General features: G+C 44.7%; 1 long non-coding RNA gene across 5 annotated transcripts in view; it reads left to right on the forward strand.

Annotated features, from left to right (window-relative positions):
• LOC311441878 overlaps positions 1–18602 on the forward strand; it is a 28246-nt gene extending 9644 nt beyond the window's left edge. The window contains exons 1-5 of one of the 5 annotated variants that reach the window (XR_014696313.1): positions 11781–12084; positions 12287–12351; positions 13760–13845; positions 15903–16133; positions 16518–18602. This is a non-coding gene — a long non-coding RNA (uncharacterized lncRNA). Of the gene's footprint in view, positions 1–3990; positions 4227–11780; positions 12085–12286; positions 12352–13759; positions 13846–15902; positions 16134–16517 lie in introns of those variants that run through there. The other 4 variants (XR_014696310.1, XR_014696312.1, XR_014696314.1 and 1 more) reach the window with 4 other exon arrangements.
• The last annotated feature ends 627 nt before the right edge of the window (positions 18603–19229 follow it).

Consider the following 19229-nt stretch of genomic DNA (forward strand, 5'->3'; position numbering starts at 1 on the left):
ATTTGGTTCACACAGGTCTGCGTATTATTTCAGCTGGAAATGTTGCATTATGAATTCACAGCAGCTTTCCCCAATGAAAATCGGCACTGGCGTCTGTGCCACTTGAATCTGGAATTGGCATTCTTTTAGCAAGATGCATCGTGTCGAGTTGCTGGGCATATTTTGTTTGTTTTCTGATTTTTATTGACTGCAGGAAGTGCGGCCACCCAGTGTGCTGGGCAGCCTTGGCGATCTTCTAAAAATGTGTAAAACAGACTTGCTAGCTCCCCTGAATCAAATCAAACAAACCAGTGATAACATAAGCCCGCTTTTGTAAATGTGCGTAAGTGGCATTAAAGATTTAAGCTGTGAAAAGATTAGTGCTGTTAACCAACTTCACATCGTGTTTGGCTCCAGCACACACGTGTTTTCTGCTTTTTTGATCTGGGTCTCCCTGTCTATCTCTGGCACTGGTTTTTCCTTTCTTGGGGCTGTGTTCTGCTAAATAAGTCGGCATCACTCATGAGCCTGTCTTGATGGAGCACTGCTGGCTGAGAGGGGCAGTGAGCCCCGGTGCTGTGGGTGCAGGGACCCATGCCCAGCCCCTACCCACAAGCTGTGCGAGCTCCCAGGCTCGCCCCTCACCACAAAATCCTTCCCTCGGCTCAGACAGTTTTCCCCTCCCTGCAGCCCCAGCACTGTGTTGGCAGGGGAAATTCTGGATGCGGCCACAGGCATTGGCTGACCCAGGCTGGCTGCCACCTCCCCGTGGTGGCATATGTGCAGGGTAGCAATAAAAGCAGAACAGGCCATGAGCGAGAGGCAGCAGGTAAGTGGCAGTTTCTGATGTGGGCACGGTGTGGGATGGCTCCCGAAGCCATTGCCTTTCCCAGAGATGCTGAGAGTGGCAGTGTTTTGGCTGGGCCGGGATGAAGGCATGAGATGCTGTGCAGAGCTGCAGCACTGCTTTGAGAAGTCCTGCTGTGGGCTCCTCTCATGCAAAGTTGGGAGGATCAGGCTTGCTGGAGCCTGGGTCAGAGAGCTGTGCTCTTTCGGGAGCACGGAGGAATTTGGCATGGGAGAAAGCAGAAGGGTGGCACAGCACTGCCTCAGCTGCTGGAGAAGGAGGAGGAGGGAAATCAGGAATGAGTGACCCTTAGGCAGCCGGCCCTAGGGGTGTGACCCTGCTCTACCAAAGGGCAGCCATGACTTGGGTTCACCCAGCATAGGTACCAGGGACACCATCAGCAAAGAAAAATGGAAGTTAGTGCAGAAAGCTACCTAAATATTTCTGTATGTTTCCAGCATGTTTTGCAGCCCCTTCTGATCACCACGCTTGTGGCTGTGGTTATGCTGTTCACAGGCCCTGACCTGGTTAGGCCAGGGGGAGCCTGCACGAGCTGGAGCTGCTCCTCGGCCACGGTGTGGGCGGTGAGTGGGCACCATCCTTCCTTCCTGATGAGAAACAGAGGGCCAGGCTGGGTGAAAGTGCATCCTGTGGCCATCTGAGAAGTCCTGCGGGAGTTTGGCTGTCAGACCTTGTCCCCAGTTCTCTTCCCTGCTGGGCTGGTGCGAGGGGAGTGTGGTAACTTGGGTCATGTCAGGTGTGTGCTTTGGGAATGGATATTTTCTGTAGTTACCTGTGAAGTGTGCCTCTGTATTGACAAATCTGCCTGAATGGGGAGGGTAAGGACCGCTTTAATCTTTCTTGCTGCTGGTCAGAGGGTAGAGGATGGGGTGAGAGCTGTAGCTTGTGAGCAGTGACCAGTTAGTTATAAAAAGACTCGGGGAATCAATAACGCGGCATCGCCTCTGTTTGTGAGGAATTGTTAGCCCAGCCTCAGAGCAGAGTGTCTGGAAACACTGCAGCACAAATAGCAGGGAGTTCACAGAGGCAGCAAAAGATTTTCTGACCTTATGTAGCCTTACATATTCACTACACTTCTTCATTTAAAAACTTTGGTGGGAGCACTCTGCCCACAGCGGAAGTCCATCCTTCCCCCGCTACTGCTCTGCAAGAGGATGCTCTCTGTTTTGCTGCTATATGCTGCGTTCTCCTGGGTCCCTACCACTGAAGGAAAATAAATCTGTTTACAAGAAACAAACAGCTTTGCATAAACTACAGCTACGAGCTGCCAACTGCATGTTCTTCCAGCACAGAGATGCATACTTCCCCACCGTAAAGGGCTCAGTTAACAGCAGCCACGGTACAGCTCCAGGGGCGTGTGGTTATGAGATCATGTCACTCGGGACTAGGAAGCACCAGACTGTGCCCCATGTCTTATAAATACAGCTGTGTGATGATTATCTCATGATAACCATCAGAGTTCCTGCTGTAATGACACTCCTAATAATTCATCCTTCAGAAGTTTTTCATTTGGGATCCCACTGTTCAGAACCTGAGCAAAGTGCTGTGCTTGGCATCCACTCCACAGAATAGTCACTGAGGTCCTTGTCCTGCACATGGCATGGGAAGAAGTAACTGTGATGTGTTGCTGAGCTCCAACAACGCGTGTAACCAGAAAGTCAGATAATTTCTAGTTGGGATGATGGATAGTAATGCTTAAACCACTAACATCACTAGATATGGTTGCAAGAGATTAAATAAGAATACCCTTATTGTCAACCATGCTCCGTTTTTTATTACCAGATTATTATAGTTCTCTCTGCATGTTTCTTCTTTACATACGTTCATCGTCTAGAGCCTACGATGGCTGCAGCTGCAGCAGGAGTGGAAGTGCACAGGGAAATGACTCACCTCCCATGGGCTAGACGTGGATTTTCGACCCAGCAAACCACAGGAAAACTGACATAAAGGTGGAGCGTTGTGTTGCTCGAGGAACAAAAATGTCACAGCAAATGACTGCTTTGGGTTTGGTCTATTTTTTAACAGACTTGTAGGCTGTGAAGTAAGTGTGAAGAAAATGTACTTATTGTCTCATAACAAAAGGTCAAGTGTACTAAACACCTTAAGCTGCAAGTGATCTAGGGGTTGCTGTACTTAAAGTCGATCTCTGTGCCCTGCTCTCTTCTGCTGGAAGGGCTCTGGCTCTGAATCGCATTGTTGAGGGAAGATTTAAGAGATAGTAAGAGGCTCGCTTTTCCTTTATGCTTCTAAAAAACTCCTACCTCTCCCCACCGAGACTGAAAATGTCCCATGAGGGCAGTCAGACAGAGCCTCGATGCACGGGCTCTCCTTTCAGTCGCAGCACTGGGACTGCAGGAGCCTACAGGAACCAACTCTGCTGAGGGTTGGTTTTGCACCATTCAGCCAGTTGTGCGTGAATCTTGTCCTGGCTCCGTGATGGCACTTCTCCATGGTGCTTTGCAGTTACACTCAGCTGAAACAGAGCTAGTTTCAAGAATTGGTTTGATCCATCTCAAGCCTCTTTAGACTTACAAAACACCCTCCTTTGGGTGACAGTGAGTGCATGCTAGGGACTCTGGAGTGTCCCTATACCTTCCCTATATTTTTAGTCTGAGCTTGGAAGTCAACTGAGGGCCCTTATCGTCTGCAGCCAGCAGCTGAGCTGCCTTTTGCCTTCCATTTCCAGAGCTGGGAGGTAGGAAGGAGGGCACTGGCAACGGCATTACAGCAATGCACCTCGGTTTTGGTCTCCACCCCCTTCAGCAGGCCCAGCCTTTTGGGCATTCAGCAGCTTCTCCCTGTGGAAATACCCCACAGGAAACCGTGTGCTCCTGCATGTGATTCAGAAATAATGCAAAATTTCTGCCCGCTTCTTCCCTTCCCAGAAGTCAGGCTGTATGTTTACATGTGTGTGCATGCCAAGTTTCAGCCCAAAGAGAGTTTTTACACCTGACTTACAACCCCCTGAAATAACTTTATTGTGGAAGCAGTGACATAACTTCACAGTAACGCAAATACAGTGCTATCGTGCAAGCAGTTTGTAATAATTTTATGAGGTGTCTGCATGAGGTGATGTCCCCAGGGCCAGCGGTGCCCAGCTGGGACCCTGCCAGCAAGGGGCCAGGTGGCTGTGGGGATGGAGGGGCTGAAGTGGAGATGACAAAAGAGTTTCATAGGTGCTGCTGTTGATCAGCTTCAGATAAAGTCAGTAAGTTAGTAAGTTAGTTCTTACTCCTCAGCCTCCTATCAAAGGTAGGCTTTATCAAAGGAAGAGAAGAGAGCATCTGCTCTGTTTATCCCACAGACCTCTGTCTTCAGAGCCCAGAAATAGCGGTGTTCCTGCTGCCAGAGGCCACAAAATGTTCCTGTGCTGGTTCAGGTGTGTTTGAGGGAACCTGGGACTCATCTCAGCAGTTGGCAACCACTGGAGCTTCTCCAGAGACCACATTTTAATTAAAATGTAAAACTGGGTCTGCTGTGATCTTGCATTATTGCTACTGAGAGGAGAAAATCTTTCATTACCGTGTTACTTCTGAATGTGCAGTCATAGCTAAAGATGGGTTGATGACAAGAAAGGGAGCTTTTGGGCTAATTGGTCACTAATTGATGAATGGCATTCAGCAACCAATTTGCATAGCAGAAGATGTAAGGCTGAGGTGCTATTCAAAGCTGGAAAACAAGTCTTTGAGTTACAGCACTTAATTCTGAAATAGTCCTAGAAAAGCATAAAAATTCCTCTTTAAAAACATGTTGTTGTTCCTATTGCACTTATCACCATCATGTGGGAATGCTGGCTGCTTTGCGATATTTTTTCAGTTACTCGAAGTTCTGAAATAATTGATTTGGAAATCCTGAACCAAATACCAATATGAGCAAAAGGGCAGTTTCAAGTATGTCTTCACTTACTTTTGCAGTGATCTCTGCTCTGCACAGATCGTTCACTCCACAAATACACACTCAAACATATCGTGTATCCAGTGGAGTGATGCATCTGCAACAAGCTTCTAATTTATTAAAAAAAAAAAATAAAATAAGTGATGAAATATATTTAAAGGTATATGTGTGGACACTCTCAAGAAATGGGAGGTCCCAAGGCAGAGAGTAAGGTCATTGTAATGAGTTCAAATCATAGAATGGTTTGGGTTGGAAGGGACCCCAAAGCCCACCCAGCCCCACCCCCTGCCATGGGCAGGGCCCCCTCCCACCAGCCCAGGCTGCCCCCAGCCCCATCCAGCCTGGCCTTGGGCACTGCCAGGGATGGGGCAGCCACAGCTCCTCTGGGCAGCCTGGGCCAGGGCCTCAGCACCCTCTTTTTATTATTTATTTACTTATTTATTTATTTATTTATTTTAGTTTAAACCCATTACCCCTTGTCCTATCACTACACCCCCTGACACAGAGTCCCTCCCCAGATTTCATTTAGAGACAAGGATGTCATTGAGGACAGTGTTGGATGCTTTGCACAAGTCTGGGTAGATGTGTAGTCTATAGGGTGAGAAGAGGAAATGGAGCCTAGTTTTGAAACATGAAGAAAACTGTGTTTTTAAAAGCCTAAGTGGGTCTTAAATACCATCCTCTGTGGCTTCTCTGGAATTCCTGTGGGCCAGCGCATGGCCCTTGAAACCAGGCGTGCAATTTGTAATGTGGCTGGGTAGGGAATGGAAGGCAACAATGCAGTGCTGTGTTCTCAGGGATAGCCATTTAAATTCTTTAATATTTTAATATTAAAGACAAGGAACACCTGTAAGCTTTGTTTAGAAGTTACACGTTAGCTGAAACTGGAGTACTGTACAAATCCAATTTATTATTTTCTAATTGCTACTGTTAATTAGAATGGCAGGGTATAAAATTGCCTGAGTAGACTCATGAATAATTCATTACTTTTTAAAATTCAACATTTTTTTTTAAAACTGAAATTTGCAAAGTGAATGCAAACTGCTAATTAGAGAAAGGTGCTAGTGCCAGCAAGAGCTTTGATGGGGTCTTGAAGAACATACACCTGTTTTCATTCCTTAAGTGTGGGACTGGGCTTTGAGCAGGGATGTTGACGCTGTCTTAAGATGTTCAGTCAAGGATGATTAATCTTGTACACCCGTACTGCTTTCCTGTGTTAGCACTCGTGCTCCTGTGTGCTGTGCTGGTAGATTGTGTAGTGCAGAAGCTGACCGGAGGCTGGCTGCGGTGCAGAGGGCTGGCACTGCTGTGCTGTGGGGCACTTCCCAGGCAAAGTGAGCTGCTGAGTCAGGGACAGTACATAGGTGAGAGCAACTGCGCCAGACTAGGAAGAAATCAAGTGATGTTTATTCTTTCTTCACCTACAATCTTGTGTTTTTTAGTAAACTTCTAGAAAGCTCCTGGCTGTAGAAGAACGCAAACTCTTGCCACAACATTGTCTGGACCATGTTTTCCCACATATGTTGGTACAAAATGCTGTACTTAAGAACAGTTGTATTTGAAGTAATCTTTGCATCTTTTGCTGCAGATCTTAAGACTTGTTTGCTTAAGTCTCACCATATGGGAAAAGCAAAATACCGTGCACATGTACTGTGGTATTACAAAGTTACTTGTTTAACTCCATTTCTCTTATGGCTCCCATCTCTGCAGTTCTGCCAGCAGTTCATGTATTTCCAGTACAATGCAGTATCTCTGAATAACAAATTAGCTCTGAATGGGCCACACTTCAGTTATCTCATAACACGCAGACCTATGGCTGTGGTTCCTCTGTGCAGCTGCGCATCTCTTAGCTGGGAGTGACTTACCAGGGTTTTAGGCACCCACGTGGCTCTCTTTGTATTGCTGGTGCACACATGTCAGAGGCCCTCAAACATCACCTCTTTGCAGAAGGGAATTTCCAATTCTTTTCCTTAGCATTTCTTTGGCAGCGTGATAGGTAATAACAGGAGAGGTAGATTCCAAAGTCCAGCTATGTAATTTCTTGTAAGACTAGAATGAAAATAATGAGGAATAATTTTGTTTTTTAACATGTGAATAGGGAATATTTTATAATCCAATATGATTAAGTTATAAAAAAATTGAAATAGATTAATTATACATTCATAGTATTTCTTTTCCCAGATGATCATTTAACCAGATAGCTATGCAAACCAACAATTATAGCATCATTTCCAGTGTTTTAGTAATATTCTCTAGTGTTCCAAACCTTGGCCTGCTTAGCCAAATGCTGGTTTGTGCAACAGCTGAACACACAAAACAAAACTTTTAACAGTGTCATGGAATGATAAAGCACCATCAGCGAGCACTTGGCCTACTCCATCCAAAAGGAACTTTGCCAGAAGCATTTTGATTCAGACCAAAATTTGTAACAAACTGGTGCTTGTCACTTCCATAATCTTTTCCTACTGGCTCTTAAATAGTGTCCAGAGGATGGTGTTAAAAGGTTGTTGTGTGGTTTGCTCTGGCTTCAGTTCTCAAGTAGCGTGTCACTGAACAATCTTGTGAAGCGAGTCTTTGCTATCATTTGATTCTTTAGCTTCTCCTAACTATTAATATGCGGGTCACTTAATTCCTAAGTCTTGTACTTTTACTTTTGGAAAGCTTAGGGATAAAAAAAATGCTATTTGGACTCAAAAATGGCCCCTTCTTGGCCTCAAGGTGCAAACAGAATCTTTCTCCCTGCTCTTCCTATTTGTCTGTGGTGTCACGGCTGGACCTGTGAGTCCCTTCCCACGAGGTAGCTGGTGCGGTGAGGACGTGGTGCCCGCTGCCAGCCTGCCTGGGCAGCAGGAGCGGTGGCGATGCTGCTTCCAGGGGCTGGCACCTGTGAGGAGGCCTAGCGATGTGCAGCAAGAGCTTCTGATGGTTCCCTACATTGTGGGTGGAAAGGGGACAGCGAGTACACAACTTGCCCTCCTTGGTCATTTCTCCAGTGGCTATAGACACCAACCTTCTCTACAGTTTTACATTTTCAGTCTGTATTTTTAGAATTACTTACACCAAGATGAAAAGTTTACCTTCTTTCACCTCTTAAAAAACATTTCCTGGTCGTGCCTGATTGTCGGTCCTGCTGTAAGCCCCAGCCCTGTCTCTGGCATGGTGGGAATGTGGAGGATTTCTGCTGGGTGCTTGATACCTGTACGTCTTAAATTTGGGGGGCTTGTGCAGAGCCATGCTTGTGCTGGAATGTAAATTTTTTCTTGAGTCAGCAAGATCAGCAGCAAGGATTTGAAGCTCCCCATGGCAGAACCTGCATCTGTTTGGCATCTACAGCCATCTGAGGGGTGAATATCAAGTTTCAATGAACAAGCTGCTGACACGGTGTTAAAACGTCAGCTTTTCCACAAAGGTTGGTGATTTCCATGGCTCAGCTGAGCTGTCTGTAGGTAAAGAACCACATATGAATTTATATTTTCAGACTGAGGCTTACTTTCCTGTGAAGTCTGTGCTTTATTGGCAACAGCAGCCTGTTTGTTTGATGGGGCCTCAGCTCACTGGAGGCACTCTTGGCATTGACCGAATGTCCACGTTCAGGTTGTGACTGTTGAAAAGTTTTTGGAGAAGCTGCTCGATGCTTTCTCAGTAGCTGTTTTGAATTCAGTGCTAAATAATGAGAGGTCTGCTGTGCTGCCATTTTTTTTCATGAGGTTTCAAATGGTGTGCTTTTGTGCTAAGATGAATTTTAATAATTGCTGTAAGTATGCCATTAGTCAACATGAAGCAGAAAGAAACCCAATTATTGAACTAGACTGCTGTGACTGGAATCTATAGCTGATATATTAAAGCCCTACTGTCATGCTTAATAATTGACTTGACCCGCTGGCAATTCTGGAAAAGAAAATGAACATTAATAATGAGTTAACTGATCATTATTTCTTTTCCTCATACCATTTGAACAATATCCTGTAGTATATCAACTAAAAAATACAATAATTTTACATCACATACACTCTGCTTTCTCCTGTGCTTTTCTACCTCCCCCATTCCTAACACCACTTTTATGCAATTACTGCTATTTTCAGTCTCCATTTGCTGCCCTGGTGTGCGTAAGTATGGAGAGAGGGAGCCTTTACGGGATGCAAATAGTATTTAAAACAGCTTTGTTTTCACCTGAATCAGAGAGGAATGATCAACATTCAGACAGACACGCGCCTACTTGAAAGCACTTTCTGTGCTTTCAGCGTGTTCTATTTCCCCAGACTGCTTTCGCAAAGAGATGGTGATAACAGAAAGAAAGGCCCAAATGAAGCTATCGGTGTATTACAGCACGTGAGCCTCTCTCTTATTAAGCTCCCAGCAATCGCGGTGTCTCATTGAATTCTGGAGTGATTGCTGATGGCAGTCATGGCAATTAGCTCGTACAGGGCCCTGCATGCACCAGGGGTTTTCTGCTCTCCTGGTGCTAGACCTACAGCCCAGGCTGTCTCTGATGTTCTGGCACCAGTTCTTCAGCCTGTGCTGTGAGTCTCTGGGGATGGCTCTGTCACCAGCCTGTGCTGCCAGCAGCACCAGCCAGGCATGGGCAGAGCATGTGTCCAGGTGTGGTCAAATCCCAGACCTTCTCAACACAGCTTGCTGACATCCTCAAGCCAAAATCCTGATGCTTAATGGCCACTCTCTTCCCAATTCAGTTGTGAAACAAACTTGCTTTTTTTTGATGATAAATGTCTCTTGTAGGGAGGATAGATAGGCTTTGGTTAAACACCACCTCCAAGTACAAGTCTGCTGAAGCTACCTCAAAGGAGTCATTTTAATTTGGATCTTATCTCCCTCATCTCAGCGATCTCTGCCAACCTCTTCTTTCAGTCCTTGCAAAAATTGCTGTTTTGGCTCTGAACTTGCTAATAATTGAGAGAATCTGAGATATGATGGAAACATTGCCCACATTCAAGGTATTATCTTAGCTGTTGTGAAGATGATGAATCCCTAGCCTGTGCCCAGGAAGAGGAAAGCGAGCACAGGCAGCAGAGGAGAGCTGCCCTCTGAATTATTCACAGCTCTTCAGTGCCCACCTGAGGCCTCAGGATAAGCTAGATCCTTGTGTACATTTACCTTTTCTGTTTGGTTTTGGCTTTTATCCGAGGAGAAGACTGAACTATTCAAACAGAAACGTGGGCTTAATGACGTCATAAGAGTTTATCAAATACAGGGTAATGCCCGCAGCTGATTATTTGTCCCTCCTGGATTGGTTTCTTTTGCTGTTGTTATTCATGATTAAGGGACTGAATTTACAGATATGCTTGTCTTTGAGGAATGGCTGAAATTCAGAAACACGTTTGTTGCTTGTGTCCTACAAAGGGTGGTGTGTGTTTGGGCAAGAGCAGTCACTGGGCCCTGTGTCCCTTCGTTATTTCTTTGCCTCACGCCCAGCCTGGCCTGGCCTCAGCTGGGCCTCATGTTAGTAGGCCGATGTGGGGAGGTGAGGGCAGGCTAGGGCTGGACACTAGAGAAGAAGACAGAGATCTCAGCCTCCTCCTGGGGGTCATGGAGGAGCCCTGCTGCTGGGGCTGCCATGGGCGGCATGTCCCCATGTCCCCCAACACCTGCACTGTGTTGCTCGCCCCTGTGGGATAATCCTGCAGGCTACTCTCGCAGTCTCAGGTGACAGAGACCTGCACAGTGCAGAAAGAAGATAAAGTTCATCTGGAGGCTTTGTGGAATGGAGACTTCTACTTTTTTTTTGCCTTGTTTGTTTGTTTGTTTGTTTGTTTGTTTTTGTTTTACATAATTTTACCTCAAATTGGTTCAAGGAGCGGTTCTAATATGAGTGGTTCTTGAAAGGATTACTTAAAATGGAGTCATAGACCAGATCAAAAGGGCTTTACTAGTACCTTTATTAGTTAGAAAAATGAATCAAATGCAACTGCAGAGAAACAGTTTTTTAAAAAAAAGAGAAAAGAAGAAAAAAATAGGGGGTTGTGGGTTTGATAAGAAAAACAAAACAACAATCCACCAATAAACCCTCAAGGTGGAAGCATTTAGTTACAATCCATGCAAGAGAAATGCTGGGAGATGTCTTCTGATGTTTCCATCTGGTCTTGCAACTGAAAAGCTCCAAACCCCCGCATGTGGCTTCCAGCAGAGCTGTGCACTCGCTGCCATGCAGCTACTGGGACAGGGCTTCATGCCTGATCCTGGGGCTTGTGTGTGCCCCTTGTCTGCATGTGCTTGTGGTAGGAATCAGTGCCTGTAAACTATCTCCTTGTGGTGATGATGATCTAGGTACAATTCTATATGTGCGAGACTCTTCTTCAGCTCAGCACCTACATGTTGAGCTGTGTACATATTTTACTTTTGTATTCCTGGCTTGAATTTTGCTTTCTGTGGTGTTTTCTGAGACCTGATGCTGCAGACCTTGCTCAAACTGATAATTTTGAGTAGGACGCATGATGGGTATGGATATGGGACTTGTAAATAGAATTTTCTGTATGGCAGGGCAATCGTTTTAAATGTTTATTTAAAAAAAAAAAAAAAAGTTGTCTGTGGTGTGCATTAAAAATGCAAGGATTTAAAGGGTTTTAGCACATCACATCACAATTTGATCTAGGTAGCAGGCATTTTTGTATCGTACTGCTTCTGGAAACCACATTGAACATCATTTGTTTGTGGTAAATACATCCATGTTGGACAGGCGGAGCCGAGCCATGCTGGTACAGCCCCTTTGCTGCAGGCACAGCCCCCTGTTCCCGGGGAACTGGCTTTGTTTGTGTTACATAGGTAGCATTTCTTATGCTTCATGTTGATAGAGTTGTCTTGGTCTCCCACCACACAAGGTCCTCAGCATCCTCCTCTGCCTTTTCCAGGTCTCCTCTAGGGCTTAGCCAAGGGGAAAGCGACTTGTTGGAGTAGCAGCAGGGAAATGCAATACAGGGAATGTTGCAGCTCCGGGAGGGAAGAGTTGAGCGTGCTCCCAGAGCCACAGCAGCCCCCCTCTGCAGCCATCAACGAGGGGGTAATTTAATCAGTTTTCTGAGGGGCATTAAGCTTTAGCTCAGAGTTTCAGGTTTTTTCAAGGAAATCTCTCTCCCTGTGAGAGTGACCCTGAGGTCAGCTTCCTGTTAGCACAAAGAGTAATAGGAAAATGACTTCCAGTGTTCACCTTCTATGGTTATGATAAATTAAGTGATGAAATCCAAGAAAAGCACCTATAAAAGATGTTGTCCTGCACTTTGAGAAAGAAATGCTGAAACAAATTCCTGAACTTATTAATTGGTTGTAGGGCTGAGGGAGGAGACGTGTGGATGGATGTGGAGGATGTGCATGCAAGTGGAGGAGACATCAAGGTATCTTTAGAATGACCGGGAATAAATGTTACTTCTATGAAAAACTTTCTTTATACTGAAATTAGATATATTAATATCCCCAACGGTTTGAAGCAAGTAAATGACTCACTGCATTGGAGGGTATTTACTCACTAAGTTTCTTTAGATAAATCCCTCTGATGCCTACTTTATCTGACACTTTTTATTTTTCTATATTTAACAGGAACCAAAGTACAAGCCTTTACTCTGGGAACCATTGCCAAGGAGATGATTATTCATTAACTATGGGTAAGGAAAAATGGGCTTATAAACATTTCAGATCTCTGGGGGGAGTCTCTATGTTAATTTCCTGTCAAATTCCTCTTGGTATTCTGTGTAAGTGTTACTCCAAATTAATAATGCAAAATAACTAGAAAGTAGCAGAAACCCCGAGGAGAACATTGCATTATTTTAAGCCAGAATGGGTTTAATTGATATTGTTTGATGCATCCATTGCCCCTGAAATCTTCTGAACAATTCCTGGTGCAGGTACCTGAGAAATTGTTTCACTGCAATTTATATAGAAACTATAACTAAAGGACATTTTATCTCTCAATTAGAATTGGTAGAATAGTAATTGCTAATAGGGTGTTTGATTAATTTTCATCATCATCATTGAATATGTTTCTTATGAATAAATGCCTTCATTAATAAATCAGTTTTGTAGAAAATAAATTATTTGGGATCCTTCCCTCCATCAGTCACGGAATTAATTGTTCTTAAATATTGCTATTCATTAAGCCAGCTGCATTCTATTAAGAAAAAGATATGAACCATAGTTCAGGGAAAGACTCTATTTATTGTTTTTATTTTTTTTTAATCCACAGGGAAGGCTTCTCTATATCAAAGTGTCTTTTTTATTATTATTATTATTTTTTTTTTAATAGATGTCTTTCAACCTGGAAGCCCTGCACTATGAGTGCAGTTTGTGGAAACCAGCAGGGCTCTGGGGATGAACAAGTGTGTGTGTCTGGAGCCCAGCACTTCAGCGCGCTGGGTCTCGTCCCCAGTGGGAGGGAGGTGAGGGATGTTGACACCAGCCAGGGCTTTGCATTGGCTTAGTGGTCTAAAATAAGCGCTTTGCTCTACGGGGACATTTTAAAGTGCCTTCAAGAGCAGCAGAACTTGGACACATCCTTTTCTGTGGGAGGATCGTGGGAACTTGGGCTATTCAGAAATATGGGAGGGCTGATGCTGTGTCCTTGTCCATCCTGGGGCTAGATTTCATCTTCCTCTTATATTTCAAATTCCTGATAGTAACTGTACAAATTAGTGACTATTTAGCAATAAGGGTCAAAAGCAATTCCCCCTCATTGCTTAAAATCTTGGAAGAATGACTCGTACTAGCAGTAGGTTGACAGTATCTGCCAAGGACTGAGACGCATTGTAATTTTTTTTCCCCACAGTTAAGCAGGTTCACATTTGAATATTTCACAGTCTCCTCTAAATTTTGCACCTAACCTCTTAAAAAGAAGTCAATGTCATTTTTTTAACTGTAGTAATTCTCTTTTCATTTCAAGAATCTGTTCCTTCATTTTTATTCCTGTGACTAATTGTTCATCCATTTCTTGTTAATAAATGCCAGTTAGTGTGGTTGGTGGGAGGAATTAATGGAAACTATGAATTGTGTCACATCTGTTGATTCTTCACTTTGCAGTCCATCTGGTAGACAAAATTCCTTGGTGCAATGTTTCAAGAGATGGGAATGTCCCCGTTCCAGACAGCACCATGATCACTTCAAAGGTATGCAAAGGGTGAGCAGGACTTACTGCCCTGAGCTGCTGCAATACACCGCGGGAGAGCACCAGGGCTCACCAGCAGTGTAGGCAGGATGTGGTGATGAGGTCAGGTAAGAAAAGGGACAGATACCATTCATGAAGGCAAATGCTTTTGGTTTACTGCAATCTACATTCAGTTCAGTTAGGTAACTTAGGCAGAGGTGACTGAAAAGAAGTAATAGCCTAACTAAAGAACAAAACCTTGTATCTTATACCTAGGATGGCCCCTTAATTAGGAGGGGTGGGGATGAGTTGAGCTTCGTCCCTGAGTTGTGTTTCTGTGTGCACTGACTGGTTGCTGCAGCAGTTCCCTGGCAGCTCCGAGTATCCCTGCAGCCAAAACAGGGAATCCTGTCTTGGTCTTCTAATGTTCATTAAAACGCTGCTACAGCTCCCTGGGCACTGGCAAAATAAGTTCTTGCTGATGCCCCCTGTTTCCGTGGGAGCTGCTGGGAATGAACCTTGCCTTCCAGTCTGTCTTCATAAGCCTAACTGACAGTTAGAAACAATCTGGCTGTGGATTAGTTTTTTAAGACGGGTGGTTGTTCAGGCTCTAAACGCTTTCCCTTGTGCTCCCTTGCAAAAGTAGGGAGTGCTGCTGCAGCTGAGGAGCAGCACCCAGCAGTCAGGTCTCTGGAGGGTGCAGGGTTGTGTGGCTGGAGGAGGTAAAAGAAATTAAAAGTAAAGAAAGGCCCAAACGACTCTTGTCTATGAAAAGCTGTCTTGGGATCTCTAACACCACTCACAGCTATACGGGATGCTGGCTGCATGGACTTCCAGCTTTGTAGCACAAAATTGAAGTAGAGGCCTTGAGGGCATTTCATGAACTACTAACTCAAAAGGAAGTATATAACTTTTTTTAATCATCAAGGTTTTTCCCTTACATGTTTCTCATCCCCTAGGTACAATATGTTTAATATAAAACTAGACAGGAACACGGAGTGTTGCCCAAAGGTGGTAGTTAGTGATGACCACGGTCCTGTGCTCTGGCAGGTGTCTTTTTGTCCCCAGGGATTTGGAGGTTAGGCTGGTACACGTGTACACAAGAGGCTCTTACAAACTGTCCTGCTGTGGTATTGGAACATGAAGTATCACTAGCCGTGCGTTAAATTTTTAATGTACTTTCTACACAATTACATTCTATGAAGTATTTTTGTTATCTCTCATTTGGATTGCTGTAATCATTCAATGAACATACTGAGGAAATTCTATTTATAATGCCCTTAAAAATTTAGGGAGACTACACTTTCTAGTGGATCCTAACATAACATTACATATGAGAGACATGAATCCCATCATTATGTCACTGTTACTGATCAGTAACAAAATCAACGGGACTATTTTTTTTTATTAAAAAAAAAAAGAAAAAAGTCTATGTTGCATCTGTGTCTCAGGAATATCAAATAACATTTCATAAACAGACAGTTTTATTTATGTGTTTATCTTATGTTTATCACTGCTGTTTTGTGACCTTTATTTGAATTGACATATCAGTGGAAAGAGCAATCAGCCATGCTGAAAGAGCTGATAGTTCTCTTTACCTGCCTACCTTAGAGAGGACACAGTTATTAGGTGCTTCATGAGGAGCTTAGGATATGTGATTATTATTTTCTTCACTCAGTTTTTTATAAGTGAAAAGGGGAGTGTTTCTCCCAAGTTTAACAAATCAGAATCAAAATTTTGATGCTGGGAGAAAGGAAGGAAACCCCATTCTGTCATCTCTGAAGGTGTTCGCTGTGCAAAGAGCGCTGTAATCCAGGGACAACTTGTGAATGTGGGAGAGAAAGCAACCACCCAACTATGAATATGTAGTTGGCTGGCATGAAATTTCTTTGAGGACTGGAAGATGTTAAGAAAAAAGTATCTGCTGAATAAAAAGAAATCAATTAAAAACAAAGCCCTTCAGTTGTATAGAATGCAGTGAAACTGCATTGCCCTCACTTTTTGAGGGTAGGGAGGTTTAGGAGGCATCGCTTCTGCGGCATCCAAACTGTACAGCATGCTTCGATTTGTGTCTTCTAGAAGAAGATGTGGGAGGAAAAGAAAGAAGTCTGCAAGATACTGTGGGTTATGCTGTCCTGAGAACTGCTGTAACAATAGTGTGACACAGACCTTCACCACCACTCCTGCTTCCCTCCTCTGCAAGTGAACACATCCGTTCCCTTGTGGACTCGGCATGACCTCTGCTCCTTAGAAGCTGGGAGGCTGAATTTCAGACAAGTGCTGTCGGTCTGCTGCAGTCTTCTTTTTTGGGTAATGCCTAAAAAAGGACCTTGCTGACATGTTAATTTGATGAAAACTCTTAGACGAGTTTCCCAGGCAACAAGGAAATGGTTGTGCTGATTTCCAGTCACTGAAGACAAACCAGATATTTAATGGATGACTAAAACCGAACAAATATTTTAAATTCGTAAATACCACCGAGAAGAAAATAATTATGTAAAGTAAAAAGGCAAATTAGCATAAAATTAAGGAAAGAGGAAATTTACATTTCGTATCAGAAACATATTCACAGACTGACATATTGGGCTGTGACTAAAACTGATCAAAAGTCAGCACTTCCACTGCAGGGGAGGCAGCACAGCTCGAAATTCTTTTTTAGCGCAATTAACAGTTTTTTTTTCTATTTCTGCATAGGCAGGAAAATACCAGAGACACCCAAAACATTCCATTTTGAAAACTGTGAAGGAAGACAGTACTTGTTGGGACCAGGACAGAGCTCTCATTGAAATACAGTACTGATGCTTCTCAGTCGAGGGTTCCTGCTTGCCCTGACCTGTCCGTGGGAATTAGGGCTCAGAAGTGATGGAGGACTGAAGCTGGCGGTGCAGGAGGCTGCAGCAGCCACAGCTCAGGATCAGTCCATAACACACGGCTGCCCCACAGCCCAGGGAGCTGGGAAGTCACAGATGCAAATGCGTCTGTGTAGCAAAGCTGTCTTGAGGAGCGAGAAAAGCCTGAGGTCCCTCCCACCCAGCTTCATAGGTGAATTGATGGCAGAATGGATTTCTGGCTGCAGTTTATCCAGACAGGTAATTTTTTTACAAAGTGGATTGGTTTGGACAGAGAAGTCACTTTTGGACTAAAAAAGAAAAACGAGATAAAGAATTTGTTGGGGAATCTCTGTCAGGTCCTTGCCCATGGTCCTGCTGAAGACAACAGGGGAGGCTGAGGGTTCAGATCAGCAGCACAGGGAGTGTGCTGACTGAGGAGAGAACTGTGGACTCATACCGAGATACTGCAGCAATCCTTCAGAGGCAGAGGCGTACGCCTTTCACTGAGCCCTGCTCTGAGGGGACTTCAGGAAGCTGGCTATTTGAATTGCCCACGTGGCTGAGCACCAAGAGCTGCTTTCCTGCAGGAAGAAGATGGGTTTGATGGCTTTTCCTCACCAAACTTTGTCACACCTGGGTGTGCAGCTCTCTTTGAGGCTTGCTGCTGGTTTTGACTGACGGCTAAGCTTTGTTGAAACAGCATCTTAAAAATATAGCTGTCTCAGATTTCAAGTAGATGATATGCTGGATTAGTTGTTACGTGCCAACATTTGATAGCTGCTAGTATGGGAACTTGGAAGAGAAGCTAGAGATATACCCTCAGCCCCATTGTAGTGTTGCATTAAATGGACTCTTGATAATTTTTTCAGAGTGAATAAAAGTGGGAGGAAAACTGGCTTGCCAAGAGGAATAGTTGGCAATTAATGAAAAATAGCTTTGCTCTTTGTAGACTTCACAGATGCGGGGATGGGACAAACATTTTTTTGGTCCTGATTCAGCAGGTTCACGGGGGTCACGCAATTCACAGCGCACAGCATCAGCCTGACCTGCAGAGCACCATCCACTTGAGAGCCACGGAGCCGCAGGAAAGCCTTTGATCTCTGTGTGCTCCTGCCAGTTGGCCACTGCTGTGTCAGAAATGCCTCTGTTGTTAGTGGGGAATGGGAATGTGAGGGAGAATTTCAGAGCATGCTGAATGCAAAGCCTCAGCTGTCTCCTGCCTCCAGAAGCCGATGTGGCTCCAGAACCAGCTGTATGGTAAAATCTTTTTGTAGCCACCTCGTTCCCCCAGACGTCACCCTCCTCCTAGATCCTCTTTCCAATATACCACATGAAAAAATAAGCAGAAACAAACCCAAAGACCTCAGTCAAGTTGTGTTAAACCTTTTGCAGCCACAAAACATTTCCTCTGGCTGCCTGAACCCCAAGGGGACACTTGTAATTTGTATGGCTGGGCTGGTGGCTTCACCACCAGCAGTGACAGTGGCGAGTGTGTCCTCCTAGTGCTGCCCAGGATGGAGGCTGGCTTTCAAGGATGGCCCTCAAGCAATCAACCTGCAACAAGAAAAACACAAGAAGGTGCCTGAGATTTGCCAGGAGGTGTAGGGCCAAGCGCCACGTGTGCCCAAAGCATGTCTGAGAGGGGCTTGCTCGCAGTATTTCTGACGGGGGCCCCTCAGAAAGCCAGGAGCACTGCTGGCAGCTGAGCACTGTCCCATGGCGTGCCAGGGAAGGTCTGGTCCCAAGAGAGCGGTGAGGAAAGGGAAGTGCAAAGCACAGCTCATGAGGCTGCAGATCTGATGAGGTCCCAGCACCCCACGCGGGATGGAAGCCTGAAGGCAAAAGAAGGAACTCAAAGGGACCGGCTGTGCTGCAGAGAGCTGGTTGCTTCGAAATGGGAGCTAGATCTGCTGGCCCTGGCCTTTTCTGAAGCTGTGAGTATTCTGGTCAAATGCAACTGCTAATAAATACCTTTAATAAAGAGGAATGGCAAATGTCTTTTTTTTTAATCTGAGTTGTTATTTGCTAAACCAACTTCAATGCTAAATTGGTCTTTTGACGCTCTGTGACTGGCTGGACAAAAGGGTTGACAAGAGAGCCACTGCTGCCACTTGGAAAAATAACATTGGTGTTTACAGTAACGTAGAAAATATTCTTACAGTAGTGTGGATGAGAGGGGGGTTGTGCCTTTGAACCTCACCCCAGCAGGAGCTGTACAGCCCTGCAGGTGCAGGAGATTTCCACACTGACACCAGAAGAAAATGTGAATGGCTGGATGGGCTTAACTGCAAAGTGGAGCACCCATGGCTAAAATTTTTGCCTATGGAGAGCAGCTTTGTAGCACAGCCACCTGTGTCTCCATGCTGAGTTCCTGCTTAACAAATCTCCTGGTGTCCGAGCGAAAGGTGTGTGTCTTGGGTGATGCAACAAGTACCACATCTTTCATCTTTTCTATGCAAAGGTCTTTAGCCTGTCAAGCCATCAGGGTTTTGGGTACCAGCAAAGACTTTTTTTTTTTTTTTTTTTTTTTTTCAATAAGGTTGGCATTAACCATGAAGCCTAAAGAAAAAAAAAA

The sequence above is a fragment of the Aythya ferina genome (assembly GCF_964211825.1).
Source record: "Aythya ferina genome assembly, chromosome: 10".
NCBI classification, from domain to species: domain Eukaryota; kingdom Metazoa; phylum Chordata; class Aves; order Anseriformes; family Anatidae; genus Aythya; species Aythya ferina.